Genomic DNA, 22,074 nt, shown 5'->3' on the forward strand with positions numbered 1-22,074 from the left:
CTAGGGAAAAAAAAAAAAAAATAAGTGGTTTCACATGAAAATCCAAGACCAGAAACAAACATGGAACCTCACAGCAGGAGCTAGTGAATCCTTGCTCTGGTGATTTGCCATTAACAAAATTTATGCAGTCTCCTTGATTGTATTCTTTCTGTATTTGAAGTTTAAATTTCTAGAGTTCTGCTTTCATTTAGGATGTAAAACATCATAAGAGAAATGGCTCTCACCCTAGCAATTGGAAAAAGACAGAAAACCCACAAACTTTTCATGAACCCACTGAAGAGCTCAGGTTATGGGGCAACCAAATAAATTAAATTCCAAAGAATTACAAGCCCCTTCAATGAGAGAGAGGACACGCAAACTCTTTTGCCATTGGCAGAGCATAGAAAAAAGAGATGACCACCATATAAGCCAGTTAGAAGAAATCAGCTGAAAGTTTAGTAGATTCTTAAAAGTCAATTGTGGACTAAAGTATCGCTTGAAATAACTGACAGTCCAAGACACAAGAGGATTTTGCCCTAATTTACTAGCTTGTTTTCACTGCCCTCCACTAGAGGCTCATGAGAAAATCTAGAGATGAATAGGCATGCAGGAGGTCATCAGTGGTACAGGCACAGAGAAAATTTTCAGTTGCCCCTGGGGAAGAGATATGAACTCTACCCAGCTACGTGGCTCCTTCTGTCACTGAAAGAAAAAGCCTGAAACTACTGGAGATAAGGCAAGAATTCTGTTGCTTCTAGTTGATGGCTAGAAGCAAAGGCCCTCTGGCCCTGGGAAAAAGCAGGGAAAACTCTTGCACTCAGGATCCTGCACTGGTATAAGGAGAAGTGCGCTACTTCTGGGAACAGGCAGGAGACTGTTTTCTATCCATGGCCCAATGACCCACAGATCAGAGTTCAACAGACACTGGGAGAAAGGGTAGGCAAGAAACACTGATGAGGCTTCATTTCTGAGACCCAGGCATGCAAGTCTGCCTAAAATTGAAACTATGTTAGGAAAATAAAAATTCCCTCTTCCCACAATAAACCTAGTCCACAATAACAAGCAATAGTATTTTACCACTGAAGAAGGATAAAGAACATGGAAACAGACTCCCCCGCCACCACCGTGGTATGGATATGAAAGGAGCAAAGAAAGCTGAGGATAGAGCAGGAACAATGAGAAAAACAAAACAAAACAAAAATGAAAACCTCCACTATCTCAGGCCTGCCCCACTCTAAGCACAAAGAAGCATCAGCCCACCACTGAAGAAATTCAGAGCTAGCACTGCAATGAAGATAATGAGAGCAACAATAAAACCCAAACCCAGTGTATGTCTGCCTACACTAACTCAATGCCCAACATAACAGCCAAGCAAAAGAAAATGCATGTCCTTTTCCAGGTGTAAATATTATTTGTCTCAGCTTCTATCATTCTTCCACAAAGGATGTCCAGCATTCACTCAAATAATAGGAGACTTTAAGAGCATGCAAAAACAACCCATTGTCAAGAGATAAAGCAATTGACAGAACCAGACTCAGAGATGACCCAGATGTTGAGAGTATCAGACAGAGATTTTAAAATCACACTGATTCATTTTGAAATTTAATAGAAAATGTGGACAGCATGCATGAACAGACAGGGAGTTCAGTAAAGACACAGAAACTATTTTTAAAAGAGTCAAATGGGAATGCTTGAAATAAATAAACACACATACACACATAATACCAACAGTGAAGACTTCACTATATGTGCTTATCAGTAGGCTGAACACAGCTGAGAGAAGAATTGGTGAATTTGAAAATAGATCAGTACAAGGCAGAAAACTAACAAAGATATTCAGGGCCTGAACTCTACATTTGACCTAATGGGCCTAACAGACATCTATAGAACTCTCCAACTAAAAACAACAGAATATACATTCTTCTCACATGCACATGGCACATGCTGTAAAATTGACCACATAATCGCCATAAAACAACCCTCAGCAAACTAAAACAAAAAACCAAAATCATGCCAAACACACTCTTAGAACATGGTACAAAAAAAATAGAAATTAATTCTAAGAAAATAACTCAAAACTGTACAATTATATGGAAATAACTGATCTTCTACTGAATGACTTTTGGATAAACAATGAAATTAAGGCAGAAATCATTAAATTCTTTGAAAGCAATTAGAACAAAGATACAACATACCAGAATCTCTGGGACACAGCTAAAGCAGTGTTAAGAGAGAAGTTAATAGCACTAAACACCCACATCAAAAAGTTAGGAAGATATGAAATTAACAACCTAACATCATTCCTAGAGAAGCTAGAGAAACATGAGCAAACCAACTCCAAAGCTAGCAGAAGGCAAGAAGTAACCAAAATGAGAGCTGAACTGAAGGAAATTGAGATGTGAAAAATCATACAAAAGATCAATGAATCCAGGGGTTTCTTATTTGAAAGGATAAATAAGATTCACAGACCACTAGCTAGACTAATAAAGAAAAAAGAGATGAGATCCAAATAAACACAATCAGAAATGAAAAAGGGGACATCACCACTGACCCCGCAGAAATACAAAACAAAAGTTCAGAAACTACTATGAACACCTCTATGCACACAAACTAGAAAACCTAGAAGAAATGGATAAGTTCCTGGAAACATACAACCTCCCAAGATTAAACCAGGAAAAAATTGAATCCCTGGACAGACCAATAATAAGTTCCAAAATTGAATCAGAAATAAAAGGCCTACCAACCAGAAAAAGCCCAGAACCACATGAATTCATACCCAAATTTTACCAGATGTATAAAGAAGACCAGATACTGTTCCTACTGAAACTATTCCAAAAAATTAAGGAGGAGGGATTCCTTCCTAACTCATTCTCTGAAACCGGCATCATCCTGATACCAAAACCTGGCAGAGACACAACAGCAAAAAGGAAAACTTCAGGCCAATACCCTTGATGAACATACATGCAAAAATCCTCAACAAAATACCAGCAAACTGAATGCAGCACCAGATCAAAACCTAAGCCCTCACAGTCAAGTAGGGTTTATCCCTGGGATGCAAGCTTGGTTTAATGTATGTAAATCAATAAATATGATTCATTTCATAAACAGAACTAAAAACAAAAATTACATGATTATCTCAATCGATGCAGAAAAGGCTTTCAATAAAATTCAACATCCCTTCAAGTTAAAAACCCTCAACAAACTAGGCATTGAAGGAACATACCTCAAAATAGTAAAAGCTATCTATGGCAAACCCACAGCCAATATCATACTGAATGGGTAAAATCTAAAAGCATTCCTCTTGAGAACTGGAATGAGACAAGGATGCCCACTCTCACCACTCCTATTTAACATAGTACTAGAAGTCCTAGCCGAAGTAATCTGGCAAGAGAAAGAAAAAGAAGTCATCCAAATAGAAAGAGAGGAAGTCAAAAAAAATCTATGTTTGGAGACAGTATGCTGCTATACATAGAAAATCCCATAGTCTGTGCCCAAATGCTCCTAGATCTAATAAACAACTTCAGCAAAGTTTCAGGATACAAAATCAATGTACAAAAATCTGTAGCATTTTATACACCAACAATGTCCAAGATGAGAGACGAATCAGTAACACAATCCCATCCACAATAGCCACAAAAAGAATGAAATACCTAGGAATACAGCTAACCAGGGAGGTCAAAGGTCTCTACAACGAGAATTACAAAACACTGCTGAAAGAAATCAGAGAAGACACAAACAAATGGAAAAATATTCCATGGTCATGGATAGGAAGACTCAATATTGTTAAAATGGCAATATTGCCCAAAGCAATTTACAGATTTGATACTATTCCTATCAAACTACTAGTGACATTCTTGACATAACTGGAAAAAACTATTTTAAAATTCATGTGGAACCAAAAGAGAGCTCAAATAGCCAAGGCAATTCTAAACAAAAAGAAAAAGAGTGGAGGCATCACATTACCTGCCTTCAAACTATACTACAAGGCTACAGTAACCAAAACAGCATGGTACTGATATAAAAACAGACACATAGAACAATGGAATAGAAAAGAAAACCTAGAAATAAAGCTGCACCCCTACAACCGTTTGGTCTTCAACAAAGTTTACAAAAACAAACAATGAAGAAAAATTACTGATATCTGTATCCCCACCCAAATCTGGCTCTGTATCCCCACCCAAATCTCACTTTGAATTGCAATAATCCCCACGTGTCAAGGGCAGGACAGGTGGAGATAATTGAATCACGAGGTGGTTTCCCTCATGCTGTTCTCCTGATAGTGACTGAGTTCTCACAAGATCTGATGGTTTTATAAGGGGCTTTGCCCTTTGCTGTGCACTCATTTTTTCTTTGGCTGCCCTGTGAAGAGGTGCCTTCTGCCATGATTGTAAGTTTCCTGAGGCCTCCCCAGCCATGCTGAACCATGAGTCAGTTAAACCTCTTTTCTTTGTAAATTACCTAGTTTCAAGTATGTCTTTATTAGGAGCATGAGAAAAAACTAATACAACTCTCAATTCAATAAATGATGCTGAGACAACTTGTTAGCCATATGCAGAAGGTTGAAGCTGGACCCCTTTCTTACACCATACAAAATTCAACTCAAGATGGATTAAAGACTTAAATGTAAAACCTAAAACTATAAAAAAAAAAAAAAAAACCTGCTAGATAACCTAGAAAATACCATTCTGGACATCAGCCTTGGCAAAGATTTCATGACAAAGACTCCAAAAGTAACTGCAACAAAAACAAAAAATTACAAATGGGACCAAATCAAACTAAAGAGCTTTGGCACAGCAAAAGAAACTATCAACGGAGTAAACAACCTACAAAGTGGAAGAATATATTTGCAAACTATGCTTCTGATAAAGGTCTAATATCCAGAATCTATAAAGAACTTAAACAAATTTACCAGTTGTTAAAAAAACAAACAACCCCATTAAAAAGTGGGCAAGGGACATGAACAGACACTTTTCAAAATAAGACATACATGTGGTCAACAAACATATAAAAAAATGCTCAACATCACTAATTGTTAGAGAAATGTAAATCAAAACCACAATGAGATACTGTTAGATGGTGTAAGATACCAGTCACAATAGCTATTATTAAAAAGTAAAAAAACATGACAGATGCTGGAAAGGTTCCAGAGAAACGGGAATGTTTATACACTGCTGGTGGGAATGTAAGTCAGTTCAGCCGTTGAGAAAAGCAGTGTGGTAATTTCTCAAAGATCTTAAAAAGAAGTACCATTTGAACCAGCAATTCCATTATTGGGTATATACCCCCCAAAAATATAAATTGTTCTACCATAAAGACACATGTACATATATACTCATCCCATATATGTCCACAATACATATATATGTTCACATGTACATATATGCTCATCGCAGTACTGCTCACAATAGCAAAGACATGAAGCCAACTTAGGTGCCCATCAGTGGTGGATTAGATAAAGAAAATACATGTATACCATGGAATACTATACAGCCATAAAAAAGAATGAGATCATGTTCTTTGCAGCTACATGGATGGAGCTGGGGGCCATGATCCCAAGTGAACTAATGCAGGAAGAGAAAACCAAATACCCCATATTCTCACTCCTAAGTGAGAGCTAAATATTGAGTACACATGGACACACAGAAGGGAACAACAGACATGGGGCCTACTTGAGGGTGGAAGGTGGGAGGAGGGATTACCTATTGGATACTATGCCTATTACCTGGCTGATGAAATAATCTATACACCAAACCCCTGCGACATGCAACTTATTTATATAACAAACCTGCACACATACCTCTGAACCTAAAATAAGTTTTTTAAAATGAATATGACCTTAGGATGTCTTCTTTATTATACTTTAAATTCTAGGATACATGTTAGGATGGCTTTTACAACACAAAAGAATATACTCATTTTGTCCAAACATGGTAGTATTTTAATGACATGTTGAGCATTTTTATTTTGTTCATTTTTTATTAATTCTTCTTGGCATTAGAAAGAGTCTTTTGTTTCTTTCCTTTATTTTGTTCACCAGTCTATATATTTTTTAATTTATTGTATTGCTTTCCATTTCTCAACTGAAAAGTAACTACCATGGAAATGAAATTATATCTGTTCTGTACAAGGTTGTAATCCTTATACAGAAGATGAAAGTTATAGTTCTTGCTATATGTTAGGTGCTCACTAAATATTTGTCAAATAAAAAAATAGATCAGTAAATATTATTTAAACTGGAATGTAAAGAGCCAAAAGAGTTTTAAAAAAGAATAAGAGCTGCCAAAAGCTGCATAGCAATATTAAAATAACTAAACATATGCAATTGGATTACCAGAAGAAGAAAAGATAGAGAATGAAACAGAGGAAATATTTAAAGAGATAAATTCTGAGAATTTTCCAAAATTAACAAAAGACAAAAATTCACAGATCTAACAAACCTAGAAAATCTCCCCAAAATATAAATATCAAAAGAAGCCACACCTAGACATATCATAGTCAAACTGCTGAAACCAAATATTAAGACAAAATCTTCACAGTAGCCACACATGGAAACAAGGTAGCGTGGAGGAGATATAACTTACAGATGAAAAAAGACAAAAATTACAAAAGACCTCTTGTCAGCAACTATAAATTAGGAGACAATGGCATGCTTTAAAGCACGAGGTGGGTGGAGGGGAGGGAGAGTTAACTGAATGTATTAGGGTTCCCTAGAGGGACAGAACTAAAATATATATATATGCAATGCTGTGTGGAAACCATGTGTATATATATATACACACACATATATATGTACACATATATATACACACACATATATATGTACACGTATATATACACACACACACACACATAAAAGGGAGTTTCTTAAGTATTAACTTACATGATTACAAGGTCCCACAACAGGCCGTCTGCAAGCTGAGGAGCAAGGGGAGCCTGTCGCAAAACTGAAGAACTTGGGTCCAATGTTTGAGGGCAGGAAGCATCCAACATGGGAGAAAAATGCAGGTTGGGAGGCTAGGCCAGTCTCTCCTTTTCACATTTTTCTGCCTGCTTTATATTCACTGGCAGCTGATTAGATTGTGCCCACCAGATTAAGGGTGGATCTGCTTTCCCCAGCCCACTGACTTTAAGGTTAATCTCTTTTGGTAACACCCTCACAGACACACCCAGGATCAATACTTTGTATCCTTCAATCCAAAGAAGTTGACACTCAGTATTAACCATCACAAGTCCACCCCTTGTCAACCTGAACCCATACACATCTCCTGAGATCATACATAATCTTCAAATAAAGGCAATAAATACAACTATCCTTCGTACAACCAGAAACGTACCAATCCCCAAACCAAATACTATTACATAAGGTTAACAATACTTAAATGCTGATATGAAAATCAATAAATCTTTTGTCACATGATAAAGGAAAAAAAACAAAATAAGGATTTTTTTAGTACATGCATATACATGCACAAACATGTTTTTGGCAAAAGGAGTAAATACTCATGACAATCACAGTCCCCATTTCTGCAGCTGGTCACGTGGTCATAGCTGGTATTGATGACAACCTTCTTCTACTGCCCATTCTGTATTCCCTTTGCTTTCAGCAAGCACCTCAGCAGGTTGTAGTTTTTTTCCTGGTGGAATGACCCAAACCTTCATTCCTGAGGGGTCTGGGCCATTTGTAGTCCTGCCTGGATTGGGCTGTTGTAGTTTCCCATTGACCTTAATCACAGGGCATAGTAATACTAAGAGATGCCCTAGTGGATCTCCTGCATTCCATGCATACTCTTCCTTACATCCATTGTGGAATAGTGGACTGATTTCATCTTGATAGTCCTCATCAATTACCCCAGCCAACACTGTAACTCTCTTCTTAGCCTGTTGACTTAAAGGTAGGAGGAGCCCAAAGTGTCCAGGTGGCCATCTTAACTTCCAGTTTAATGGAATTGTTGTTATGTCTCCTGGTGGCAGGATTCCTCCCTCTGGAAGTAAGACCTCTAGGCCAGCAGAACGTAATGTCACAGGAACAGGAAGCAAAAATTTTGCTAGTGGATCACTAGGGGTTTTGCTGAGTGGTGCCACTTTCACTTCCACCCCTTGATTCCTGGACCAATGAATTCTGGCTATGGGAGAAACAGTATCATATATTGAACACTGATTCAGAGCATACATGGCCTTCTGGAGAACTTCACCCCAGCCCTGTAAAGTACTGTCACCTAGTTGGCATTGTAACTGTGACTTCAAAAGGCCATTCCACTGTTCTATCAATCCGGCTGTTTCAGGGTGATGGGGAACGTGATAAGACCAGTGAATTCCATGAGCATGAGCCCACTGCCACACTGCTTTAGCCATAAAGTGTGTGCCTTGGTCAGAGGCAATGCTGTATGGAATACCATGATGGTGGATAAGGCATTCTATGAGTCCATGGATGGTAGTCTTGGCAGAAACATTGTGTTCAGGATAGGAAAACCCATATCCAGGGTAAGCGTCTATCCCAGTGAGGACAAACCTCTGCCATTTCCGTGATGGGAGAGGTCTAATATAATCAACGTGCCACCAGATAGATGGCTGATCACCCTGAGGAATGGTGCCATATCGAGGCTCAGTGTTGGTCTCTGCTGCTGGCAAATTGGGCACTCAACAGTGGCTGTAGCCAAGTCAGCCTTGGTGAGTGGAAGCCCATGTTGCTGAGCCCATGCAGAACCTCCATCCCTGCCACCATGGCCACTTTATTCATGGGCCCATTGGGCAATGACAGGGGTGGCTGGGGAAAGAGGCTGAGTGGTGTCCACAGAACGGGTCATCCTATCCACTTGATTATTAAAATCCTCCTCTGCTGAGGTCACCTGTTGGCAAGCATTCACATGGGATAAAAATATCTTCACAGTTTTTGACCACTCAGAAAGGTCCATCCATGTACCTCTTCCCCAAATTTCTTTGTCATCAATTTTTTAATCATGCTTCTTCCAAGTCCCTGACCATCCAGCCAAACCATTGGCTACAGCCCATGAATCAGTCTATTATTGCACATCTAGCCATTTCTCCTTCCATGCAAAGTGCACAACCAGGTGCACTGCTCGAAGTTCAACCCACTGGGAAGATTTCCCTTCACTGCTGTCCTTCAGGGATGTCCTAGAATGAGGCTGTAATGCTGCAGCTGTCCACTTTCGGGTGTTGCCTGCATATTGTGCAGAACCATCTGTGAAGCAGGCCCTAGTCTTCTCTTCCTCTGTCAGTTGATCATAGGGAACTCACCATGAGGCCATTGGTGCAGGGTGGGGAAGAGAAGGCAGGAGCAGAGACCACAGGCATTTGAGCCACTTCCTCATGTAACTTACTTGTGCCTTCAGGACCTGCTCAAGCCCGATCATGTATATGCTACTTCCATTTGATGATGGAATGCTGCTGTGAACAACCCACTTTATGGCTAGGCGGATCAGAAAGCATCCAGTTCATGATAGGCAGTTCAGGTTGCATGGTGACTTGATGACCCATAGTCAAACGTTCGGTTTTCACCAAAGCCCAGTAACAGGCCAAAAGCTGTCTCTCAAAAGGAGAGTAGTTATCTGCAGAAGATGGCAGGGCCTTGCTCCAAAATCCTAGAGGCCTCCACTGTGATTCACCTATGGGGTCCTACCAAAGGCTCCAAACAGCATCCCTATCTGTCACTGCCACCTCAACCACCATTGGATATGCTGGGTTGTATGGCCCAAGTGGCAGAGCAGCTTGCACAGCAGCCTGGACCTGTTGCAGAGCCTTCTCTTGTTCTGGACCCCACACAAAACTGGCAGCCTTTTGGGTTGCTCAATAAATGGGTTGGAGTAACACATCCAAATGAAAAATGTGTTGCCTCAAAAATCCAAATAGGCCCACTAGGCATTGTGCCTCTTTCTTGGTTGTATGAGGTCCAAATGCAGCAACTTATCCTTCACCTTAGAAAGAATATTTTGACAGGCCCACACCAATGGACCCCACAACACTGGACCCCCTTTTATTGAGGTAGAAGTTTCCTGAATTTTAGTTGGATTTATTTCCCATCTTCTGACATGCAATGTCTCACCAATAAGTCCAGTGTATTTGCTACTTCTTGCTCACTGGATCCAATCAGCATAATGTCATCAATGTAAAGAACTAGAGTGATATCTTGTGGAAGCAAAAAGTGATCAAGGTCTCTCTGAATAAAATTATGACAGAAAGCAGGAGAGTTGATATACCCCTGAGGTAGGACAGTAAAGGTATATTGCTGGCTTTGCCAGCTGAAGGCAAATTGCTTCTGGTGGGTCTTATGGACAGGAATGGAGAAAAAGACATTTGCCAAATCAGTGGCTGCATACCAGGTACCAGGAGATGTGTTAATTTGCTCAAGCAATGAAACCACATCTGGTACAGCAGCTGCAATTGGAGTTGCCTCTTGGTTAAGCTTATGATAATCCACTGTCATTCTCCAAGATCCATCTGTCTTCTGCACAGGCCAAATGGGAGAGTTGAACCGGAATGTGGTGGGAATCACCACCCCTGCATCTTTCAAGTCCTTGATAGTGGCGCTAATTTCCACAATCCCTCCAGGGATGCAATATTGTTTTTGTTTTACTATTTTTCTAGGTAGAGGCAGCTTTAGTGGCCTCCATTTGGCCTTTTCCACCATAATAGCCCTCACCCTACCAGTCAGGGAGCCAGTGTGGGGATTCTGCCAGCTGTTAAGAATGTCTATGCCAATTTTGCATTCTGGCAGTGGGGTTATGACCACAGGATGAGTCCAGGCATCCACTGGACCCACAGTAAGTTGGACCTGAACTAGAACTCTATTAATTACCTGACCTCCATAAGCCCCTACTTTAACTGGAGGACCACAGTGACATTTTGGATGACGTTATACATAGTACCTTTGACCATATATGGAGAACCAAGGAACATAGTGAAGCTGGTTGGCTGCTCCTAAGTTCAGTGGACAAAGTGATGAAAAAAATGATGAACTCAGGGATTCTGTCTCCTGGCTTCAGAAGCAGATACTGAGACTCAAATCTACTAAGATTGCCCTGAGTGAGAGTCTTATCTCCTGTAGAGAAAGAGCTGAAATTGTAGAAAAACAGACACAAGCTCTTATCATTCGAATGGCTGACTTTTGTATAATGAACGTGTATCCTTTGCTTTTACTAAATTAAATTATTAGTTCTAGTAGCTTTTTGTAGATTCCTTAAAATTTTACATAGAGATAATCATGTTTTCAGTGAATTAGTTTCACTTCTTTTTTCCTGTCTTTAGCCCTTTATTTACATTAGGTTGGTGCAAAAGTAAATGCAGTTATTGCCATTACTTTTAATTACTCTTAATGGCAAAACCTGCAATTATTTTTGCACTATCCTAATATTTCTTGCCGTATAGCACTGGCTAGGAACTCCAATACAACATTGAATAGAAGTGATGAGAGAAAACATCCCCGCTTTATTCCAAATCTTGAGGGAAATCATACAGTCTTTCACCAATAAATATAATAACTGTAGTATTTTTGTAGATACCCTTTATCTGATTGCCAAAATAATTTTCTTCTACTCCTTGTTTGCTGGGAACATTTATAATGAATTAATGTTGACTTTTATCAAATTATTATTTAATGCCCATTGTGATCAAGTAAATTTTCTTTTTTAGTTTGTTAATATGATTAATTATATTAGTTAATATTTAAATGTTGAACCAACTTTGCACTCTTGGAATAAAACTTATTTTGTCTTGAAGATTTTATATATGTATTATTGGATTCAATTTACCAAAATCTTGGTAAGCTGTTTTCAGTCAATATTTAACGGAAGTATTTGTCCTTTTATTTAATTATCTGTTTGATAAATGCAATATATTAAAAAATAACTCTTTAATAACTATTTCTTTTATTGAAATGCCTTTGTCTTCTTTTGTTATCAGAATAATCCTAGCCTCTGTAGTTACCAAAACAGTATGATACTGATATGAGAGTAGGCACATAGACCAATGGAATGGAATAGAGAACCCAGAAATAAAGTCAAATATGTACAGCCAACTAATCTTCAACAAAGCATACAAAAACATAAATTGGGGAATGGACATCCTATTTAACAAATGTTACTGGGAAAACTGGCAAGCCACATGAAGAAAAATGAAACTGGATCCCTACCTCTTGCCTTATCTAAAAATCAACTCAAGATGGATCAAAGACTTAAATATAAGACCTGAAGCTATAAAAATTCTAGAAGACAACATTGAAAAAATTCTTCTAGACATCAGCCTAGGGAAAGACTTCACGACTAAGACCCCAAAAGCAAATGTGACAAAAATAAAAATAAATAAATGGGACCTAATGAAACTAAAAAGCTTCTCTACAGCAAAAGAAATAATCGGCAGAGTAAACAGACAACCCACAGAATGGGAGAAAATATTTGTAAACTATGCATATAACAAAGGACTTATATCCAGAATCCATAAGAAACTCAAACAAATCTGCAAGAAAAAACAAATAATCCCATTAAAAAGTGGGCAAAGGATATGATTAGGCATTTCTCAAAAGAAAATATACAAATGGCCAACAAACATATGAAAAAAATGCTTAATATCACTAATCATCAGAGAAATTCAAATTAAAATAACAATGAGATACCACCTTACTCCTGCAAGAATGGCCATTACTGAAAAGCAAAAAAAGCAATAGATGTTGGCATGGATATGGGAAAAAGGGAAAGTTTATACAGTTCTGGTAAGAATGTAAATTAGTGCAACCTCTACACAGAACACTACGGAGATTCCCTAAAGAACTAAAAGTAGAACTACCATTTGACAGAAATCCCACTACTGGGTATCTAGCCAAAGGAAAAGAAGTAATTATATGAAAAAGATACTTGCACACATATGTTTATAGCAACACAATTCACAATTGCAAAGATGTGGAACCACCCTAAACGCCCATCAACTAAGGAGTGAATAAATAAAATGTAGTATATATATACACCATGAAATACTACTCAGCCATTAAAAGAAATGGAATAATGTCTCTTGCAGCAACTTAGATGGCGCTGGAGGCCATTAACCTAAGTGAAGTAACACAGGAGTGAAAAACCAAAAACAATATTTCTCACTTACAAGTGGGAGCTAAGCTATGAGTATGCAAAAGCATAGAGAGTGATATAATAGACTTCAGAGACTCAGAAGGCAGAAGGCAGGGGGCTAGGGATAAAAAACTACACACTAGGTGCAATGTACACTACTCCAGTAATGTGCTCTAAAATCTCAGAATTTACCACTGTGTAATTTATCCATGTAACAAAAATCCACTTGTATCTCAAAATCTATCAAAGTAAAAAAGTTTGCCAGGCATGGTGGCTCATGCCTGTAATCCCAGCACTTTGGGAGGCCAAGGAGGGTGGATCACCTGAGGTCAGGAGTTCAAGACCAGCCTGGCCAACATGGTGAAACCCCGTCTCTACTAAAAATACAAAAATTAGCTGGGTGTGGTGGCGGGCTCCTGTAATCCCAGCTACTCAGGAGGCTGAGGCAGGAGAATCTTTTGAACCTGGGAGGCGAAGGTTGCAGTGAGCCGAGATCGTGCCACTGTACTCCAGCCTGAGCAACACAGTGAGACTCTGTCTCAAAAAAATCAAACAACAACAACAACAAATTTGTAAAAAAAGAAATAATCCTAGCCTTACAAAATGAGTTGAGATAAATTTTATTCTCTTTTCTTTTTTGGGTATGTTTGTGTAGATTTAGCATTATTTTGTTTTCTTAAATGTTTGGAAGAACTCATGAGTAAAACCAACTGCCTGAAGCTTTTTTGTTGTTGTGCTGTTTGTTTATCGTTTTGTATATTTGTGTGGGAAGGTTTTTAAATACACATTTAATATCTTTAAGAGATATATGACTACTTAGATTATCCATATCTTTTTTAGTTAACTTATTGTAAATTTTGTCTAATTTGTGAAATTTATTGGTATGAAGTTGCTCATAACTGTCCCCTACTTTTTTATGTCTATAGGATTTTAGGAATGTCCAGTCTCACATTCTTGATATTGGCAATTTCTGTCTTCTCAGTTTTGCTCATCAGTGTGATGCAAAGTTTAGCAATTAATTGTCTCAAAAAAAAATGTTTGGCTCTTTTGTTATGTTAATTATTTCCTGTTTTATTTTCTGTTTTCTATTTCATTGATTTTGTGTCTCATTACTTCCTTCTTTCTGCTTAGTTGGGGTATAATCATAAAATGATTAGGTCATTGATTTTAAATGTTTTTCTTCTTTTAGGTAGTTTGTAATGCTATGAATTTTCTTCTAATCAACTTTTAGCCATATCTCACACATTTTGATATGCTATAATTCAGCTCAACCCATTTTCCTCTTGGACCATTGACTTTTTATGTCTGTTGCTAATTCTCAAATAGTTAGGGATTTTCCAAATATCTTTCTGTGACTGATTTCTAATAAAATTTTGTTGTGGTAGAAGAATATACATTAAGTTATTTCAATTTTTTAATTTATTGAGACTTGTTTTAGGAACCAAAATATGATCTATTTTGGTAAATGTGTCTTGAGTACTGGAAAAGAATATGTATTCTGCTGTTGTTGGTTGGAGTGTTCTAGAAATGTTAACTAAATTTAATTGGTAGTGATTTCCAAGTATTCTATATCCTTAGTGACTTCCAATCTTTTTCTATTAAATATTAAAATAGGGGTATTGAAATCTCCACTGTGGCTATGTCTACTCCTATCAGTTATTGCTTTGAAACTCTCTTAAGAGTATATATTTAGAACATTATATCCCCTTGATGAATTGACCCATTTATCAATATGAAATGGCCCTCATCTCTCTTTAATATTCTTTGCTCTGAAATATACTTATTAATATGTATTGATCATTCTTTTTCCTTTTTTCTTTTTTTTTTGGAGACAGAGTCTTGCCCTGTTGCCCAGGCTGGAGTGCAGTGGTGAGTTCTCAGCTCACTGCAACCCCCATGTCTCAGGATTAAGCGATTCTCATGCCTCAGCCTCCCGAATAGATGGGACTATAGGCACCCGCCACCTTGCCTGGCTAATTTTTTGTATTTTCGTAAAGACGAGGTTTTACCATGTTGCCCAGGGTGATTTCAAACTCCTGAGCTCAGGCAATCTGCCCAACTTGGCCTCTCAAAGTGGTAGGATTACAGGCATGAGCCACTGCGCCTGGCCAATTTTCTGTATTTCTGATGCTCTGACATGTGGGCCTTGCTGACACTGGAAAGACTGCCCCTCCCAGGGATAGCCAATTCCTAGAGGAATTATGTGAACAATTCAAATACAAACCAACAAATCCAGATCCCCTAACCTCACCCATCTCCTTTTGTGGTCTTCACATGCACAGTCACTATTCCCCTCACCTAATCACCCCAGCGTCAGGTACCAGACAACAAGAGACAGCCCCCCTTTTATCCTAGAGCCCATTGAAATTATTCAAACCAGCCAAAATCCTAAGCCTGCTTATACTGCCTTGCTTTGCCTCTCCAGTAAGAACCACAAAAAGGCACTTGCCCATGCGTCCCCCTGACTCCTTCTGTCTCCTGACCAACCTGGTGCTCCTTCACATGCCCTTGTTGTTTGGCATGCCCTTCCTCTTGGGAACTATGAATAGCAAAGTATCATTTCAATGGCAATCATCTCCTAATTTGTTAGACTCAACACACCAGGACAATAATAAAATCTACATCTTAAAACAATGTATAACTATGTTAATATAGCCACTTAAAATTTATTTTGATTGTATCCACAGACCACATCTTTTTCTAACTTTTTACTTTTGTTACTTCTATCTTTATATTCAAAGAAGGCAGCATGCAGTTGGATTTTGCTTTTTTATCTAATATGACAATTTCTGCCTTTTAACTGAGCTATTTAGACCATTTACATTTACTGGAATTGTCAATAAAGTTGTATTTAAACTACCACTGTTTTATGTGGGATGTTGTTTTTGTCGTTGTTGTTGCATGAGTTCTTTGTTTCTTTACTTCGTTCCTTAGCATCTTTTCTGTTAATCATGTTTTTATTAATTCTACTTTATCTTCTTTGTTGGTCTGTTAGCTATTCTTTGTTTTTTCAAGCAATTGCTTTAAGGTTGATATTATACATGGCCTACCTTCAAGTAATATACTATTTCACCTATTGTATAAAAACTTTAAAAGAATATACTTTGTTTTCTTCCTCCTACACCTGACCTTTATGCTGTCATTGTCATATATGTTACTTCCATGTATAAATTCATAATGTATTCTTATTATTTTGCCTTAAATAGTCAATAACCTTTAAAAATCTTTTTATTATACTTCAAGTTCTAGGATACATGTGCACAACGTGCAGGTTTGTTACATATGTGTACATGTGCCATGTTGGTGTGCTGCACCCATTAACTCGTCATTTACATTAGGTATATCTCCTAACACAATCCCTCCCACCTCCTCCCACCCCAGGACAGGCCCCAGTGTGTGATGTTCCCCTTCCTGTGTCCAAGTGTTCTCATTGTTCAATTCCCACCTATGAGTGAGAACATGCAGTGTTTGGTTTTTTGTCCTTGCGATAGTTTGCTGAGAATGATGGTTTCCAGCTTCATCCATGTCCCTACAAAGGACACGAACTCATCCTTTTTTATGGCTACATAGTATTCCATGGTGTATATGTGCCACATTTTCTTAATCCAGTCTATCACTGATGGACATTTGGGTTGGTTCCAAGTCTTTGCTATTGTGAATAGTGCCGCAATAAACATACGTGTGCATGTGTCTTTATAGCAGCATGATTTATAATCCTTTGGGTATACACCCAGTAATGGGATGGCTGGGTCAAATGGTATTTTTACATCTAGATCCTTCAGGAATCACCACACTGACTTCCACAATGGTTGAACTAGTTTACAGTCCCACCAACAGTGTAAAAGTGTTCCTATTTCCCCACATCCTCTCTAGCACCTGTTGTTTCCTGACTTTTTAATGATTGCCATTCTAACTGGTGTGAGATGGTATCTCATTGTGGTTTTGATTTGCATTTATCTGATGGCCAGTGATGATGAGCATTTTTTCATGTGTCTGTTGGCTGCATAAATGTCTTCTTTTGAGAAGTGTCTTTTCATATCCTTTGCCCACTTTTTGATGGGGTTGTTTGTTTTTTTCTTGTAAATATGTTTGAGTTCTGTGTAGATTCTGGATATTAGCCTTTTGTCAGATGAGTGGATTACAAAAATTTTCTCCCATTCTGTAGGTTGCCTGTTCACTCTGATGGTAGTTTCTTTTGCTGTGTAGAAGCTCTTTAATTTAATTAGATCCCACTTGTCAATTTTGGATTTTGTTGCCATTGCTTTTGGTGTTTTAGACATGAAGTCCTTGCCCATGCCTATGTCCTGAATGGTATTGCCTAGGTTTTCTTCTAGGGTTTTTAAGGCTTTAGGTCTAACATTTAAGTCTCTGATCCATCTTGAATTAATTTTGTATAAGGGGTAAGGAAGGGATCTAGTTTCAGCTTTCTACATATGGCTAGCCAGTTTTCCCAGCACCATTGATTAAATAGGAAATCCTTTTCCCATTGCTTGTTTTTCTCAGGTTTGTCAAAGATCAGATGGTATAGATGTGTGGTATTATTTCTGAGGGCTCTGTTCTGTTCCATTAGTCTATATCTCTGTTTTGGTACCAGTACCATGCTGTTTTGGTTACTGTAGCCTTGTAGTATAGTTTGAAGTCAGGTAGCGTGATGCCTCAAGCTTTGTTCTTTTGGCTTAGGATTGATTTGGCAATGCGGGCTCTTTTTTGGTTCCATATGAAGTTTAAAGTAGTTTTTTCCAATTCTGTGAAGAAAGTCATTGGTAGCTTGATGGGGATGGCATTGAATCTATAAATCACCTTGGGCAGTATGGCCATTTTCACGATATTGATTCTTCCTACCCATGAGCATGGAATGTTCTTCCATTTGTTTGTATCCTCTTTTATTTCATTGAGCAGTGGTTTGTAGTTCTCCTTGAAGAGGTCCTTCACGTCCCTTGTAAGTCGGATTCCTACGTATTTTATGCTCTTTGAAGCAATTGTGAATGGGAGTTCACTCATGATTTGGCTCTCTGTTTGTCTGTTATTGGTGTATAAGAATGCTTATGATTTTTGCACATTGATTTTGTATCCTGAGACTTTGCTGAAGTTGCTTATCAGCGTAAGGAGATTTGGGGCTGAGTTGATGGGGTTTTCTAAATATACAATCATGTCATCTGCAAACAGGGACAATTTGACTTCCTCTTTTCCTAATTGAATACCCTTTATTTCTTTCTCCTGCCTGATTGACCTGGCCAGAACTGCCAACACTATGTTGAATAGGAGTGGTGAGAGAGGGCATCCCTGTCTTGTGCCAGTTTTCGGAGGGAATGCTTCCAGTTTTTTCCCATTCAGTATGATATTGGCTGTGGGTTTGTCATAAATAGCTCTTATTTTGAGATACGTCCCATCAATACCTAATTAATTGAGAGTTGTTAGCATGAAGAGCTGTTGAATTTTGTCAAAGGCCTTTTCTGCATCTATTGAGATATTCATGTGGTTTTTGTCTTTGGTTCTGTTTATATGCTGGATTACGTTCACTGCTTTGCATATGTTGAAGCAGCCTTGCATCCCAGGGATGAAGCCCACTTGATCATGGTGGATAAGCTTTTTGATGCACTGCTGGATTCGGTTTGCCAGTATTTTATTGAAGATTTTTGCATTGATGTTCATCAGGGATATTGGTCTAAAATTCTCTTTTTCTGTTGTGTCTCTGCCAGGCTTTGGTATCAGGATGATGCTGGCCTCATAAAATGAATTAGGGAGGATTCCCTCTTTTTCTATTCATTGGAATTGTTTCAGAAGGAATGGTACCAGCTCCTCTTTGGTAGAATTTGGCTGTGAATCCATCTGGTCCTGGACTTTTTTTGTTGGTAAGCTATTAATTATTGCCTCAATTTCAGAGCCTGTTATTGGTCTATTCAAGGATTCAACTGATTCCTGGTTTAATCTTGGGAGGGTGTATGTGTCCAGGAATTTATCCATTTCTTCTAGATTTTCTAGTTTATTTGCGTAGAGATGTTTATAGTATTCTCTGATGGTAGTTTGTATTTCTGTGGGATCGGTGGTCATATCCCCTTTATCATTTTTTATTGCATCTATTTAATTCTTCTCTCTTTTCTTCTTTATTAGTCTTGCTAGCAGTCTATCAATTTTGTTGATCCTTTCAAAAAACTAGCTCCTGGATCCATTGATTTTTGAAGGGTTTTTTGTGTCTCTATCTCCTTCAGTTCTGCTCTGATCTTAGTTATTTCTTGCCGTCTGCTAGCTTTTGAATGTGTTTGCTCTTGCTTCTCTAATTCGTTTAATTGTGATGTTAGGGTATCAATTTTAGATCTTTCCTGTTTTCTCTTGTGGGCATTTAGTGCTATAAATTTCCCTCTACACACTGCTTTAAATGTGTCCCAGAGATTCTGGTATGTTGTGTCTTTGTTCTCGTTGGTTTCAAAGAACATCTTTATTTCTGCCTTCATTTCGTTATTTACCCAGTAGTCATTCAGGAGCAGGGTGTTCAGTTTCCATGTAGTTGAGCAGTTTTGAGAGAGTTTCTTAATCCTGAGTACTAGTACGATTGCACTGTGATCTGAGAGATAGTTTGTTATAATTTCTGTTCTTTTACATTTGCTGAGGAGTGCTTTACTTCCAATTCTGTGGTCAATTTTGGAATAAGTGCTATGTGGTGTGCTGAGAAGAATGTATAGTCTGTTGATTTGGGGTGGAGAGTTGTGTAGAGGGTCTGCTTTGTGCAGAGCTGAGTTCAATTCCTGGATATCCTTTTTAACTTTCTGTCTCATTGAGCTGTCTAACGTTGACAGTGGGATGTTAAAGTCTCCCACTATTATTGTGTGGAAGTCTAAGTCTCTTTGTAGGTCTCTAAGGACTTGCTTTATGAATCTGGGTGCTCCTGTATTAGGTGCATATATATTTAGGATAGTTAGCTCTTCTTATTGAATTGATCTCTTTACCATTATGTAATGGCCTTCTTTGTCTCCTTTGATCTTTGTTGGTTTAAAGTCTGTTTTATCACAAACTCGGATTGCAACCCTTGCATTTTTTTGTTTTCCATTTGCTTGGTAGATCTTCCTCCATCCCTTTATTTTGAGCCTATGTGTGTCTCTGCACGTGAGATGCGTTTCCTGAATACAGCACACTGATAAGTCTTGACTCTTCATCCAATTTGCCAGTCTGTGTCTTTTAATTGGAGCATTTAGCCCATTTACATTTAAGGTTAATATTATGTGTGAATTTGATCCTGTCATTATGATGTTAGCTGGTTATTTTGCTCATTAGTTGATGCAGTTTCTTCCTAGCATCGACGGTCTTTACAATTTGGCATGTTTTTGCAGTGGCTGGTACCAGTTGTTCCTTTCCATGTTTAGTGCTTCCTTCAGGAGCTCTTTTAGGGCAGGCCTGGTGGTGACAAAATCTCTCAGAATTTGCTTGTCTGTAAAGGATTTTATTTCTCCTTCACTTATGAAGCTTAGTTTGGCTGGATATGAAATTCTGGGTTGAAAATTTTTTTCTTTAAGAATGTTGAATATTGGCCCCCACTCTCTTCTGGCTTGTAGAGTTTCTGCCGAGAGATCAGCTGTTAGTCTGATGGGCTTCCCTTTGTGGGTAACTTGACCTTTCTCTTTGGCTGCCCTTAACATTTTTTCCTTCATTTCAACTTTGGTGAATCTGACAATTATGTGTCTTGGAGTTGCTCTTCTTGAGGAGTATCTTTGTGGTGTTCTCTGTATTTCCTGAATTTGAATGTTGGCCTGCCTTGCTAGATTGGGGAAGTTTTCCTGGATAATATCCTGCAGAGTGTTTTCCAACTTGGTTACATTCTCCCTGTCACTTTCAGGTACACCAATCAGACATAGATTTGGTCTTTTCACATAGTCCCATATTTCTTGGAGGCTTGGTTCATTTCTTTCTACTCTTTTTTCTCTAAACTTCTCTTCTCGCTTCATTTCATTAATTTGATCTTCAATCACTGATACCCTTTCTTCCAGTTGATCGAATCAGCTACTGAAGCTTGTGCATTCATCACGTAGTTCTCATTCCATGTTTTTCAGCTCCATCAGGTCATTTAAGGACTTCTCTACACTGGTCATTCTAGTTAGCCATTCATCTAATCTTTTTTCAAGGTTTTTAGCTTCTTTGCGATGGGTTCGAACTTCCTCCTTTAGCTCGGAGAAGTTTGAGGTCTGAAGCCTCTCTCAACTCGTCAAAGTCATTCTCCGTCCAGCTTTGTTCCGTTGCTGGTGAGGATCTGTGTTCCTTTGGAGGGGGAGAGGTGCTCTGATTTTTAGAATTTTCAGCTTTTCTGCTCTGTTTTTTCCCCATATTTGTGGTTTTATCTACCTTTGGTCTTTGAAGATGGTGACGTACAGATAGGGTTTTCGTGTGGATGTCCTTTCTGTTTGTTAGTTTTCCTTCTAACAGTCAGGACCCTCAGATGCAGGTCTGTTGGAGTTTGCTAGAGGTCTACTCCAGACCTGTTTGCCTGGGTATTAGCAGCAGAGGCTGCAGAACAGCGAATATCGCTGAACAGCAAATGTTGCTGCCTGATTGTTCCTCTGGAAGCTTCGTCTCAGAGGGGTACCCGGCCATGTGAGGTGTCAGTCTGCCCCTACTGGGGGGTGCCTCCCAGTTAGGCTACTCAGTGGTCAGGGGCCCACTTGAGGAGGCAGTCTGTCCATTCTCAGATCTCAAACTCCGTGGTAAGAGAACCACTACTCACTTCAAAGCTGTCAGACAGGGACATTTAAGTCTGCAGTGGTTTCTGCTGCCTTTTGTTCAGCTATGCCCTGCCCCCAGAGGTGGAGTCTACAGAGGCAGGCCGGCCTCCTTGAGCTGCGGTTGGGTTCCACCCAGTTCGAGCTTCCTGCTACTTTGTTTACCTACTCAAGCCTCAGCAATGGTGGGCACCCCTCCCCCAGCCTCACTGCCGCCTTGCAGTTCAATCTCAGACTGCTGTGCTAGCAACGAGCGAGGCTCCGTGGGCATGGGACCTTGCAAGCCATGTGCGGGATATAATCTCCTGGTGCGCCGTTTG

The sequence above is a fragment of the Pan paniscus genome, chromosome 3 (assembly GCF_029289425.2).
Source record: "Pan paniscus chromosome 3, NHGRI_mPanPan1-v2.0_pri, whole genome shotgun sequence".
NCBI lineage: Eukaryota > Metazoa > Chordata > Mammalia > Primates > Hominidae > Pan > Pan paniscus.